Below are 12,630 nucleotides of genomic sequence, written 5' to 3' on the forward strand. Positions count from 1 at the left end.
GGATGGTGGGGCTTATAAGTTCCTGACATGCTGCTGCCTTTTTTCATGCCTTACCAGCTGGGAGGTAGCCTAGTCACTCACAGTCTGCCAGCAGAGCCATTGCTGAACTGCCATGGGCTCTACCCAGCTGCTGTGTGAATTTGCTTGCAGTTTTGTTTATAGAAGTATAGTTAGAACTGCCTCGGTAATGGCAAATTGCCTCAGTAATGGCGGACTGCCTCCACAATGGCGGATGCCCTTCCTCCCACAGAGCTGGACCATCCCAGGTCCACCTGCACTTGCTATGAAACTCTCAATCCAGAGCGTTTCAGATTGCTGGTCTTTGTAGGGGTGGGACCCGCCAAGCCAGATCACCTGGCTCCCACAGCCCCCTTTTTTTCAGTTGAACGGGTCACTCTGTCTCCCAGGCATTCCGGAAACCAGTTGAAACGGCCACCCAGATTTGTGTGAGTTTTTGTACAGAGACCCACTGCTCCAGCTGAAACAGCCGTGCTGGAAACTCATGGTGCTTTTCAGCCCGGGAATCTGGTCTGTGGGCAGTAATAACTCATTTGGAAATGTGATCACTCACCCTCTGCATTGTTCTCTCTGGGAACTGCACTCCAGAGCTGTCCCTTTTTGGCCATCTTGGATCTCGGTAAGAACTGAAATTTTAAGCCCCAGATTGTACTGAGCTGTTCCTATGGGGAGAGGAATGGCCAGGGTATTAATGGTGGAAAGAATTCAGGTGAGGAGTTAGGAAGCAAGTCTTCTGTGGGCAGCTGTCTCACAGAAACCTCAAACTCACGTGTTTCCACCTGAGAAAGGAGATGCTAGTGGTGACCCTGGGTCCTGCTGGGCCATGCCTTGGCTCTGAAGATGCCCAGTGTTTCTAGGAGGTGCTCACTCCTGTCACCTGAAGACATTTCCTAGTGGTTGTTGCTCTTTAGAAACAAAATAAACCCCTGAACATGCTCACAGGCCAGTTTGTGTGCCTGCACTTGATGAATTACCTTGACCCACAGGCCAAAGGCACAGGGCTCCTTTCCTTAAAATCTTGTCCAGTGTTTACTAAAAAGGGACACGGTCTCTAGATATCTTATTACGTTTGAAACACCCTGACCACTCCCTTCACTTTCTTCTTAAGAACATTTACATATCTGATTATTTTTCATACAAGTTTTGTAGGGCCCACATTTATTCCTAGCTTTGGGAGTAGATTTTTTTCATTCCTCTTATGCGGATTTCCTTATGTTAACTTTCTATTTCTTCCACTTTTGCTCACTTGAAACCCCTGCTGCTTCTAGATGTATTTCTTTGTCATTTATATAACTTGAAATAAATTCCTCATCTCTTTGACTAAGAGAGTGGGCATCTATGAAAACAAGCCATGGTAAATGCCCCAAAACTTGTTTCCTCTGCCCTCCATGGAAGAGAAGCTGCAACTTTCAGAGGCCCTCAGGACTTCCTGCCACACTTCCTTCCTCCACAGCATCAGTTTCAGGAGTGGGGAGAGAGCCATGATGCCTCCATCCGCATTGTTGTCCAAATGTCCAGAGAGTGCAACTGGGGTAGGGAGGCTCTAAGAGAGAATGATACTGATTTGGGAATAGGACATTGCAATGGAATACACGTGCCATAGTAGATTATGTGCACATTCAGGGAAGTCAAAGAAGACAAAGGTTTTTGAAGGAAAAATGAGGATGTAGCAAGGGAGATTACAGTTCAGTGCTGGACAGATGGCCTTGAAGAATTATTTTTGTGTAATGTTGCAGTCTTTTTGAGTCTTTTGCATCTGTTCTTGTTACCAGGCAATGACACATGACTACCCTCCCTTTACAGTCTTTCCCAGCTCGATTTGTCAAAGCATTTTTTAATACAAGTGACTCCATTTTGATTCTGACAATTTTCACGTTTCCCACTTTTGGTCAAGGTCTTTCTCCAAAAGTGTCACTGATCAATCCCGCTGTAGTTAAGTCCGATGTCCCCTGGTGCCAAGATGGACGTGCCCTGGGTTGCTGGTCTGGCCCCACACTATGGTGAGTAGGAGTCATTGTGGAAACCCTTTTAGCCACATTTGAGCAACAAGCGAGGTTTGAAAGGAGTGGCTGTCAGGCTGTCTACCTAGAGTCTAGTATTAAGTTCAATTTTGTCTTTTTCCATAGTCTTCTGTTATCATCTCAAAATGCTAGGCCAGCATTATTCTGCTAGGAGTTGTACTTCTACAAAAATTTAACAAGTGACAAATACGAAGTTTAAAAGTGGAAATTTGAAGTAAAATTATTAGTAATGTGACTCTCCTAGTCTGCATAATGGTTTTGAGCCATGAACCTAGGCTTAAAGGCAACCAGCTAGATAAACCAACTGACCATTATCCCATCAAGTGAAAAAGGTGGGCGTTAAGGGGTAAAAGTCTTATTATGACACAGAGTTTTGTTCCAGTGTCTTGGGAAAAGCTGTCTACAGCATGGAAACATCAACTTCTCATCCTGGTTTGCGGTTTGAATGTCTCTGGTTATGGCATTGAGTCTTTTGGTAAATTGGGTGTTGCCCAAAGATCAGACATAGACTTGTTCCTTAAAATGTATATAGTTTCCCCTTATAGGGCATCAGGAAGAGAGCAGTCTTCAATTTAGTAATCATGGAAGAAAGCTGGAGGAAGGAGGACGATTCAAGTCCAGTCTACAGGTAGATAACGAGCTTGAAAACAGTGCACAGAGCTGCAATCTAGTAATAGGGGTATTAGGACTTCAGAAACATTTTCTCTCTATATTTGTGGCACAGGAATCTCAGATTTAAAAACTTCTGGAGGCTAGGAAGCCAAACCAAGGCAGACTTTAGATTTAACTTACAGTCTTAAGGTTCCTGGGACTTCCAGGAAGTGAGTTTTTATCTACTCAGTGAATCTGGGAACCCTTGACAGGCATTCTATGCACAGTCACAAGTAGGACGTTTCAGTCAAAGTCTTGGTAACAAACAATCATTAAAATTATATTCTGTTGTAAAGAGAGAGCCAATTTTTATTGAACTTAGCAAATGACCTTATTGCCATAAAAATATGAATGATTTTCTACATTTGGAGGACTCAAGAAGGGAGAAAAACACAAATGCTTCCACCTCTGCTCGCAGACGTGTACTTTACCAAATTGTAACTCATAGGGAGTTTAAGAGAGAATATGCTTAAAACCGTAAAGCAAAACGTTTAAGTAAAGAACTAATAATGTTTTAAATAAAAATAAACATCAATTATTTAACCTCGTGATTAATCTTCGTTCTGGTTGGCCTTGAGCTTCATGAGCTCACAATTTTGAAGATATTTCTAGTTTTATCAGTGATTTTTAAACCAGCTTATTTATCAAAGATCTACTTAGGCCACATGAAATAAAAGACATTTAGGTTAATGGCTACATATATGAGCACTCATTTAAGCAAATCTGAATAGAATTTCTTAAGGGATTTCTGGCCCACTATGCCAAATTTTACTATGTACATACAATGTACAACATAATGCATGTACACATGCATAAACACCCCTAAATGTATGTACATACACAAAGATCTTACAGCTTTCATTTTAGACAGGAAAATATACAAACTCAGTAGTTTATAAGATAGTTAGATCCAAATTACATTTCTGGCACAATGGGAACTGTTAATGTGGCAAGAACTATTTGCCCTAATAGACAGTCTAATGAAAGCTGTGGACCAAATGTTGGGTTAAGCAGTTTGGTTTTAAAAGACATTTTGTTTGTTTGTTTCAAATGAGTGTAGTGTTAAACTTTTAATGTTTACATTTTAGCTTGAACTAGCCAAATTATATAAGAAAAACAAATGTCCAAGTAGCCTTGAATTCGTAAAAAATCTGTTTTGTTTGCAGTCTGGTTTCCTTGACTAGTCAGTGCAGGTGGGGAAGCATTTTAGCAGGTTTTGGGGGCCTTTTTCCCTTGGCTCCTGCATGACAGAAAAAGCAATGTTGATGCCAGATATATAAAAAATTAAGAGTACTGCTCTGAGCTCGAGATTTCGACCTGTTTGATCTCAGAGCCTAAATGTTATAGACATTTGTCTATTTCCTTCAGTTAACTGTTCCATCACCATAAGAAACTGTTAGGCAAATCTAGATTTACATTTTCAAAAAGTGTCTAGGTTGTTGGTTACAATAAAGCTATTATAATATGTAAAACCAGTCATTTGAAAGCCCTTTATGACTTTTTTTTTTGGTGGAGTTTCGCTCTGTCCCCAGGCTGGAGTATAGGGGCATGATCTCAGCTCACTGCAACCCACCTCCTGGGTTCCAGCAATTTTCCTGCCTCAGCCTCCCAAGTAGCTGGGACTATACCATGCCCAGTTAATTTTTGTATTTTAGTCCAGATGGGGTTTCACTATGTTGGCCAGGATGGTTTAAAACTCCTGACCTTGTGATTCACCCCCGTCAGCCTCCCAAAGTACTGGGATTATAGGCATGAGCCACTGCACTTGGTAGCCTTTTAAAACTTTTTTTAAAAAAGGATGTTGGCTAGAATATCATAGGCAGTGAGTTTTATCTCAATACCAGGAGAAGGGTCAGCAAATTGGACACAGGCAGAAAAAAATAAGAGGACTTAGATGCTAACGCTATAGTTGTAGGGTTTTTTAAAGTTCAGATAATGACCACTGAGCTGTGAATTTTCCTTGATGTAATTTGCCCATCAGTTTAAGAATGTTCATGAGAACGGGCCGGCTGGAGTCCCAGGATACCTGGTTTGCCTTCATGTTGGAGAAACCCATTTCGTTTCTTACTAATCTCTTGAGAGCAAAGAAAATCCTATAAATCCTGTCAGAGAATGTCAGGAGTTTAGACCAGTGTTTGATAGTGGCAACGATTCTAGTGGCTTTTAATGAACCATCCTGTGCCCAAGAATGCTCATTTTTGCTCTTAGAAGATTTTCAGAAACAAACGAGAAAAGAGCCACATCAAACAAAATATTAAATTAGGTGCACAGAAAGAAGCAAAAGCAAATTCACTAGAAAAGACATGCCTCAGAGACAGAATGGAAATTCTGCAGGAACCAGACGCTTGTCTATACCAGAACAAAACTTGCTGGAGAAGACAAACATCTTTTATCGTCCCAGCTGGGATGTAAGACTCTTTATTAAAGGTGGCCTTATAACCAAAACAAATTCCTATGAAATCAAAAAGCCTCCACCAAAAAAGGGTGCGCCTCAGCCTGAGAGAAGAGTCCCCAGGGTAGAAAAGAAGGAGCTCAAAGGGCTTCAGTGAGAACTACCCACCAGGTTAAGAATCACCAATTCCTTCCAATTGCAATCTTGTTCCAGGTTCTGCTCTACACACCACTTACATAAACCTAAATAACAAACAGAGACAGGCTCTCTAACAGAAAGGGGTGTTTATTTGGGAGTAGCCATTGCAATGGGAATACATGTGCCATAGTAACCTGTGAGCATATTCATGGGTGTAAAGGAGGACTGATATGGTTATGCTCTGGGTTCCCATCCAAATCTCGTCTCAAGTGTTGAGGGAGAGACCTGGTGGAAGGTGCGTGGTCAGGGGGCAGTTTCTCCCGTGCTGCTCTCATGGTAGTGAGTGAGTGCTCATGAGATTTGACGGTTTTGTGCATGGCGTTTCTCCTGCTGGGACTTCTCTCCCCTGGCACCATGTAAAGAAGGTCCTTGCTTCCCCTTCACCTCCTGCCATGATTGTAGGTTTCCTGAGGCCTCCCCAGCCACGTGGAACTGTGAGTCAATTAAACCTCTTTCCTCGGGTATTATCTTTATAGCTATCTGAGAACTAATACAAGGACAAATGTTTTTAGAGGGAAAATTTGAAAGAGGATGACATCGTTTTGGGATAATTATGTTGGCTGTATGAATCAGTAACAAGGGTGGCACCAGTCTGAGGCTGGACAGACCAGTGGGCGGCTGTCCTTGTGGAAGTATTTTTCTGTAAGGGTGCAATGGCCTTGTTTAAGGTTGTGGGTTTTGCAGTGTTTTGTGACTATTCCTGTTGCCAGACATTTATGCAGGAGAACCCTCTCCTCGTGGTCTTCCGGAACTTCCTCTGTCTGTCAGCGCTTTAACTCAAGCAGCTCAAGTTTGATTCTGACAGTGTTCACAAGAGTGAACAGAGTCTGGTCTTGAGGAATGAGAACGGGCTCCCTGAGTGGAATGACCAAGCCTTGGGTCCCAGGCCTGTGTCCTGTTTCTCTTGAGGGTTCCCAGATGGTCGTGCAGCTCAGCTGGTGCTAAAGTTGAAGTGCCCAACCATGACACACACCCCAGCAGTGCTTGGCATAAATGCCCCACCCCTAGAAGGCCACAGCAAAGCTATGGTAGACAGGGGCCAGAATGTCTTCTCCACCTCCCTCCTCCAGCAGGATGAGGGCAGCAAAGGCTGAGGACAGAGAAAAATGAGGAAATCATTCATTCACATATACACCACGAAATCATTACCTCTTCCTGTAAAATTCGCAGGGCCTACAAGGTTGACTCCAAATTGATGTGACACCCCAGTGCCAACAATTTGCTGCTATCCAGGGAAGGGAATGGCCACTCACCCCCTGCAATGTGAAGCCGATTAATAAGGTACCATTCAAACAAGGGGATGACAGTAGGATAAAAATAATTCCCCGGGGCTCAGGCCAGGTGTGCGGCGGCACTGGCTAATGTGGGATATCCAGGCCCACTCTCCACTCACTGAGCACTCAGTCTTCTCGGGCACTCAAAAACAGAGGAATTAGCCCTCCAAGACCCCGTGAGGCTGATTGCTGGTGATAGGTGAAGTCCTCTTCCCTCCCTGTCCCACTCACTGAGCAGCAGGAAGGCTGTGACAAGGGCCTGGCCTACCAGGTGTGGTCCCAGTACTTTGCTACTTGCTGTCCATGGTATCATCTCCATTGTCTTTGCCACTGGTCGCCAAGCTCTGCCTGTCTCTATGGTACACACAGCTCAGAGCATGGCAGGCTCATGGGGCAGGTGGTGGGGCCTGGTGCTGTCCCCACCAGACTGGGGTCTGCAAAGGGACTCTGCAAGTGTGGTTAAGTTGAGGCTCTTGGATCAGATGGTCCTGGATTATCCAGATGGGCCCTGCATGCGTCTGGGGTCCTCGTAAGAGGGAGGCAGGAGGGCCAGACAGAAACAGGTTGGAGTGATGCCACCGTGAGCCGACGAGTGCGGGCTGCCTCTAGAAGCTGGAGAAGACAGGAACAGTTCTCTCTCCTGGAGACTCGCAGACACCTTGAATTTTAGCCTAGTGAGACCCGTTTTGGACTCGGGACCTCCAGACCTGTAAGATAATAAACTTGTGTTGCTTTAAGCCACGAGCTGTGTAGTTACATATCACAGCAGCCATAGGAAAAGTACCGTCCAACAGGGTCCAGAAATCACAGGTGGCTGCAGAGACCAGATGAGCGGCCCCTCTGCAGGTAGACAATGCACCTCTCTGCAGACACTCCCCTTGTCTTAATTCTGGTTTCAGACCCTGAGTGAGGAATTGGGCTTCCCTTTCTCAGCCACTCAGCCTGATGTGCTGGTCCTGGACCTCAGCTAATGGAGAGCTTGGGCTACAGTGGGGAGGAGATGAGCATGCTGTATTCTGGCAGGCTCAGGTCTGGGGAAACAGACAAGGGTGTCTGGACTGGAAGTCCATGTCAACCAGAGGCGGGCAGAGCTGGCACCCCAGCTGTTGGCAAGGTCTGTGGGTGCTGCAGAAGGTCTTCCCACAGCGTCCCCTCTGCCCACCACCCTTCAGGTCCCAACTTTGTTTGTGCAGCCATTGGTCACTGCTGCCCCCCATCCTGTGGCCTAGGATTCACGGATGCCAGGGCTACTCGCTCTGGAGTCATGAACTACCAGTGACGCTTGTCGGTCATTGTCGGAATTCAGGATTGAGATGGGCAGGGCCAAATTTGGCATCTGCATTCCCACAGAGCCACCTAATCAGGTTCTCAAAGCTTCTAGAGACTCCAGGTTGAGCCTCCTGGGGGGCAGCACAGCTTGGGAGACCGTATGGGGCCGTATCAATGAGGGAAGACTGGGGTTCACTTCAGACAGCAGTTTGCAGGGCAGGGGCAGGCCAGAGTGACACCTGCACCGTGACCTTCACTGCCCTACTTAGCCATGCGGGTCTCCAAAGGAAGTGCTTTCTCTGTGGACCAGGAGGACTTCAGAGTCCTATGGAGAAACCCACGGCCTCACAGCAGCCCCTCCATTCCCTCTACCTGAGGCGGATCCGTGCAATGAAGACCGGGCAGGTCCCAAGAACCAGACAATCCCGCAGCTGGGAAACCACTGCCACGCAACCGGAGTGTGGAGCGCAGCCAGCCCTGTGCACGGAGCACAGGCTTCACAGCGGGCAGAAGTCAACACAGGGTGGCAGGGGATTGTTTTGCTCATTTTTGTCCCCACAAGGCTTGGGACAGTGACTTCCACATACATAGTGGGTCTCAGACAAATATGTGATTGGGTTTTGTGAGATTCCTGTTCCCAAAATGCATCATTCTGAAAGAGTTTTTAAATGTTTTTTTTTTTTTCCTTTTATAGATTTGGCCCAACTGAACTGATTCTGTGTGTGGCTCTCTTCACCTGAACAGAGGCAAAAATACGTGTCTGGTCATGAGAGATCACAGAGCCTAGTGGACCCCAAAGGGCACCTTACTCATTCATGTGACACCCCCAGCTCCTCATCAGGGTGGCTGCTGCCTGAGGAAAGCAGAAGGGACTCCCGGGCCCCCTCCAAGCACCCAATCTGGACAGCACAGTGACACCCATCTTCTTCAGAGGCTGTGCAGCCCAAGAGCCAACCCTGTTGATGGCTCTTGGGCTGGAGCTGGTGGAAGCCACATGCCAGAGCCTTGGAGGGGGAGGATGGCACCCAGGAAAGGTGTGGGTTGGCCCAAGGGAGAGGATGGGCCCAGCTGCTCCTACTACAGGCATTCACTGGGACAGAAGCAAGCAGCACTCACCTCCCAAGAGCCTCACAGCGTGTGGCATTAGAGCAGAGGGTAATGAATATCTGAATTTATGACAGAGAAACATGGAAAAGTGTCTCTGTTTAAGAAGGCAGAAAAACCTTTTTACTGTTGATATCAAGTTTATTGAGGTATAATGTACATCCAACAAAATTTTGCATTTTTAACAAATGGAAATAGCCGTGTAACTCTCACAATCAATACACAGGTTTCTGTCCAAAAAGCTGCCTTGAGCCTGAGCCCGGGCCCCAGACAACGACCATCTGCTGCTGATTCCTTTGATGCCTGTAGGGTCTGTTATGATGACCCTCCTCCATTCCTGATCTTGCTCACATGTGCTGTCTCTTCTCTTGATACCTCTAGGCCGGTGTTTATCAAGTTTTCTAGTCTTTTTCTTCTCTGTCGTCTGCTCTTTACTTCATCCTTTTTTTCCTCTGTCATCTGCTCTTTATTCATGGATTTGTTATTTATTTTTTGCTGACACTTATTTTTGTGTTAATTTGGCTCTTCTATTTCTAGCATTTTAAGGTGGAACTTTGGTTCATTGATTTTAAGCATTTCTTCTTTTGTAGATAGGCATTTAGAGCTACACATTTCCCGCTAAACAAGTATTTTTCTAAATGCTTAACTGGAGTGATTAAAATGTGCTCAGATTCACACATTTCCTTGAAGGTACCCTTGAAGTTTCCTTGGCACAGCACTGGGCCATGTGGCATGCTTAGGGCCACCCTGGCTTTGTCCTGCTGGCTGTTTCTCTCGGTTTTTGGAGCTGTTGCCCAGGTATAGCTGGCCCTGGGCTCACCCAGGGGTGATGACAGGAAGATGGATGTCTTTCACACACGTGCCCCTGAAGAGAAAATGCACACTAATTTTTTCCTCTTGGATGTGCAGCGTTGGTAAACCAAGTCAAGCAGAAAGGAGGTGGAAGGAAGTTCTTGGCTTTCCTGGCAGCTCATGTCCAACTGGGCACAGTCATGAGTAGTTTGTTTGCTGAGACCAGTGGACCTGGCAGGCCCCATTCATGCAAACGTTGTTGCTGCCCCAGCCTCCCTGCAAAGCCAGGGCATTGGTTTTTATACAAACGGAGTTTATCCCTCTGGTCAGCCAAGGCTGCTCCTTCAGATTTTAACCTGATTTGTATGAAAAGGAGAACTGTCAAATGCCTGCCCCTGCTGGCCTCTTCCTAGTAACTTCTGAGCTTGCAGATGGATTTCTACTGCATTTGACCTAGAGACAGAATATTGGCGGCCTTTCCACAAGGCTCTCTGGCAGAGTCCTGCTCAGCACTGGAAGGCAACCAGCCAAGCAGAAATCTGCTGTGGACATTCCTGGGGTAGGATAGGATCCGACTAAAGATTGTTAGAGGGTCAGATCTGTGCTGGTGTTGGGTACCAGTGAGTAGTGAATTCGTGAGGACTGTGAACCAGGCAGATGCCTTTAGAGCACAGACAGTCTTGAGAACAGAAAGCAGAGATAGAGTGGGAGCCGGGACGCTGTGTCCACTCTGGACAGAGATGCACCCAGGACCAGCAGACACTGAAGAGAGGAGCCCGGGGCTTCTCTGAAGGTGATGAGACTGGCCATGGGAGAAAGGGTGCCTGGCTTTTCATGGCCACAGCATAGCCCCAAGGCAGACACAGCTAGGCCTGCCTTGTGGCCTGTGACCACAAGACTGCCTTCCTGGAGCCCAGCTGGCCCGGACCTCAGAGCCAGCTGGACACCTTTGCTGGGCAGCAGAGATGAGATCTCAGAGGTGTGTCCAGGATGTGGACTTAGCAGATGTTCAGTGAAAGGACATTGCTGGAATAATGCCAGGGATCAATGGTGTCATCACCCAGATCCTTTCTCCCTGAGCCATCCTCATGCTGGTGATGGTGGAGAGACTGGGGACCTCACTTTGAGGGGTCAAACTAAATGAAGGGAATAGAAGGCCTGAGAGGTAAATCACTTGTGCTAGCCAGTGGCCAGCGCGTGAACCTGTGTGTACCGACTCTGGCTTTGAGACCGCACCCTCGGGGACCCCACCCCACCCAGAAAGGCATTTAATTCTCCTTTGATACTGTGCAGGGCCGTTTGATTTCTCCTGTAAAGACCCACCGAAACCAGAGGCCTGAGACAGTGACGCAGGAAGGTGGGCAGGCTGCTAACGAGGACTCCTGGCCGTGATTCAGCCTCAGCACGCAGCTCCATGTGCCTGTGCTGCGCTCTGGTTAAGTGAGGCTGGGGGAGGCACTGACCTGTTAGTAATCTGCACTCACCAGTGCCACGCGGGCTCCCCTGGCCTCTGTGCCTCCCGGCAGTGCCGCACCCATGGGAAGGGGGAGAGCCTCCCGCCCACCCTCCATCTGTGCCCGTGTCAGGGCTTTCAGGAACATATGCTGCCTGTTGCTCACTGACCATCTGTTCACAGAGCTGATGAAGTGTCCCGGTTACCCTAGCAACGAAGCTCTTGATTGGCGGCGGCTCCACAAACATTTGCCGCTCAGGTTTCACTTTTATCTGTGCTCTGGAATGGGACTGGGTGGGGGGTGCTGAGGCCTGGGGACTGGAGGGTCAGCAGGCTTGGGGGTGGGCTGGGGGCTGGGGGAGCAGGCTGGGAGTGGCACTGAGGCTGGGAGGTCAGCAGGTTGGGGAAATAGGCTTGGAGCTGGGGGGTCAGCAGGTTGAGGGATGGGCTAGGGGCTGGGGGTCAGCAGGCTGGGGGTGTGGTCTGGGGCTGGGGGAGAAGGCTAGGGGGTGGTCTGCGGCTAGGGGGAGTCAGCAGGCTGGGGGATGGGCTGAGGGCTGGGGGTCAGCAGGCTGGAGGGTGGTCTGGGGTTGGGGGAGCAGTCTAGGAGGTGGTCTAGGGGCTGAGGGGTCATCAGGTTTGGGGGCTGGTCTGGGGCTGGGGCAACAGGCTAAGGATTGGTCTGGGGTTGAAGGAGCAGGCTGGGGAATGATCTGGGGGCTGAGGGTCAGCAGGCTGGGAGGTGGTCTAAGGATCTGGGGGGTTAGAAAGCTGTGGAATGGTCTGGGGCTGGGGAAGAAGGTTGCGGGGGGCAGGCTGGGACTGAGGGTTCTGCAGCTGGAAGGCCAGGCTCCCCTTCTGCATTTTCCTTTCTCACCTCTCTCCCTTTCCTTTTTTTTCTCACCTCCTGTCCCCAGCACTCACCCACCTCCAGTCTGGCCCTTCTCCCCACAGTTCAGGGCAAGTATAGCTGAGAATATGGCTGACCAGTCTGAGAGCTGGGTGGGGGCTTGTTCTTGTTCGCCTGGCACCAGTGCCTTTCCTAAGCTTCAGGCTGAAGTCTAAGGGCTGAGGATTCTCAGCCTCCCAGTCCAGGGCAGTTGCTGCCCAGTAGTAGCCACCCCATGGCAGTGGACAGCTGCGTCCCGTGCCATTTTGGAGACCCAGTGTGATGTGGACATATGGGCTGCTGTTAGCTGTTAGCAGGGCCGGCCGTGGACCACAGTCCCAGGAAGATGTTCTGCTCAGTTGCTCCAGAAGGCACCCAGGGTGCGCTGCAATCCTGGAGGGGCAGGTGCTGCTGGTCCCAGCCCCCAGAGGGAGTTCCCGAGTTTTAGCTTGTGTTGAGGAGCTGCTAATGGAAGCTGCAGCAGCCAGTTCATAGTGGTCCCCAAAAGAGGCAAATCACCTCCTCTCTGCTGAGGACGTCAGCCAAGTGCTGAGGCCAAAGCCCTGCAG

The 12,630-nt window shown here is 48.4% G+C and overlaps 1 long non-coding RNA gene across 1 annotated transcript; it reads left to right on the forward strand.

The window, feature by feature from the left end:
- The first annotated feature begins 508 nt into the window (after positions 1-508).
- LOC144582251 (uncharacterized) lies at positions 509-9,168 on the forward strand. Its single transcript, XR_013534692.1, has 4 exons — positions 509-637; positions 1,913-2,018; positions 6,451-6,561; positions 8,518-9,168. It is a non-coding gene; the product is annotated as an uncharacterized LOC144582251 (long non-coding RNA).
- Positions 9,169-12,630: the final 3,462 nt, after the last annotated feature.

This window comes from Callithrix jacchus, chromosome 4 (genome assembly GCF_049354715.1).
Source record: "Callithrix jacchus isolate 240 chromosome 4, calJac240_pri, whole genome shotgun sequence".
In the NCBI taxonomy this organism is placed as follows: Eukaryota; Metazoa; Chordata; class Mammalia; order Primates; family Cebidae; genus Callithrix; species Callithrix jacchus.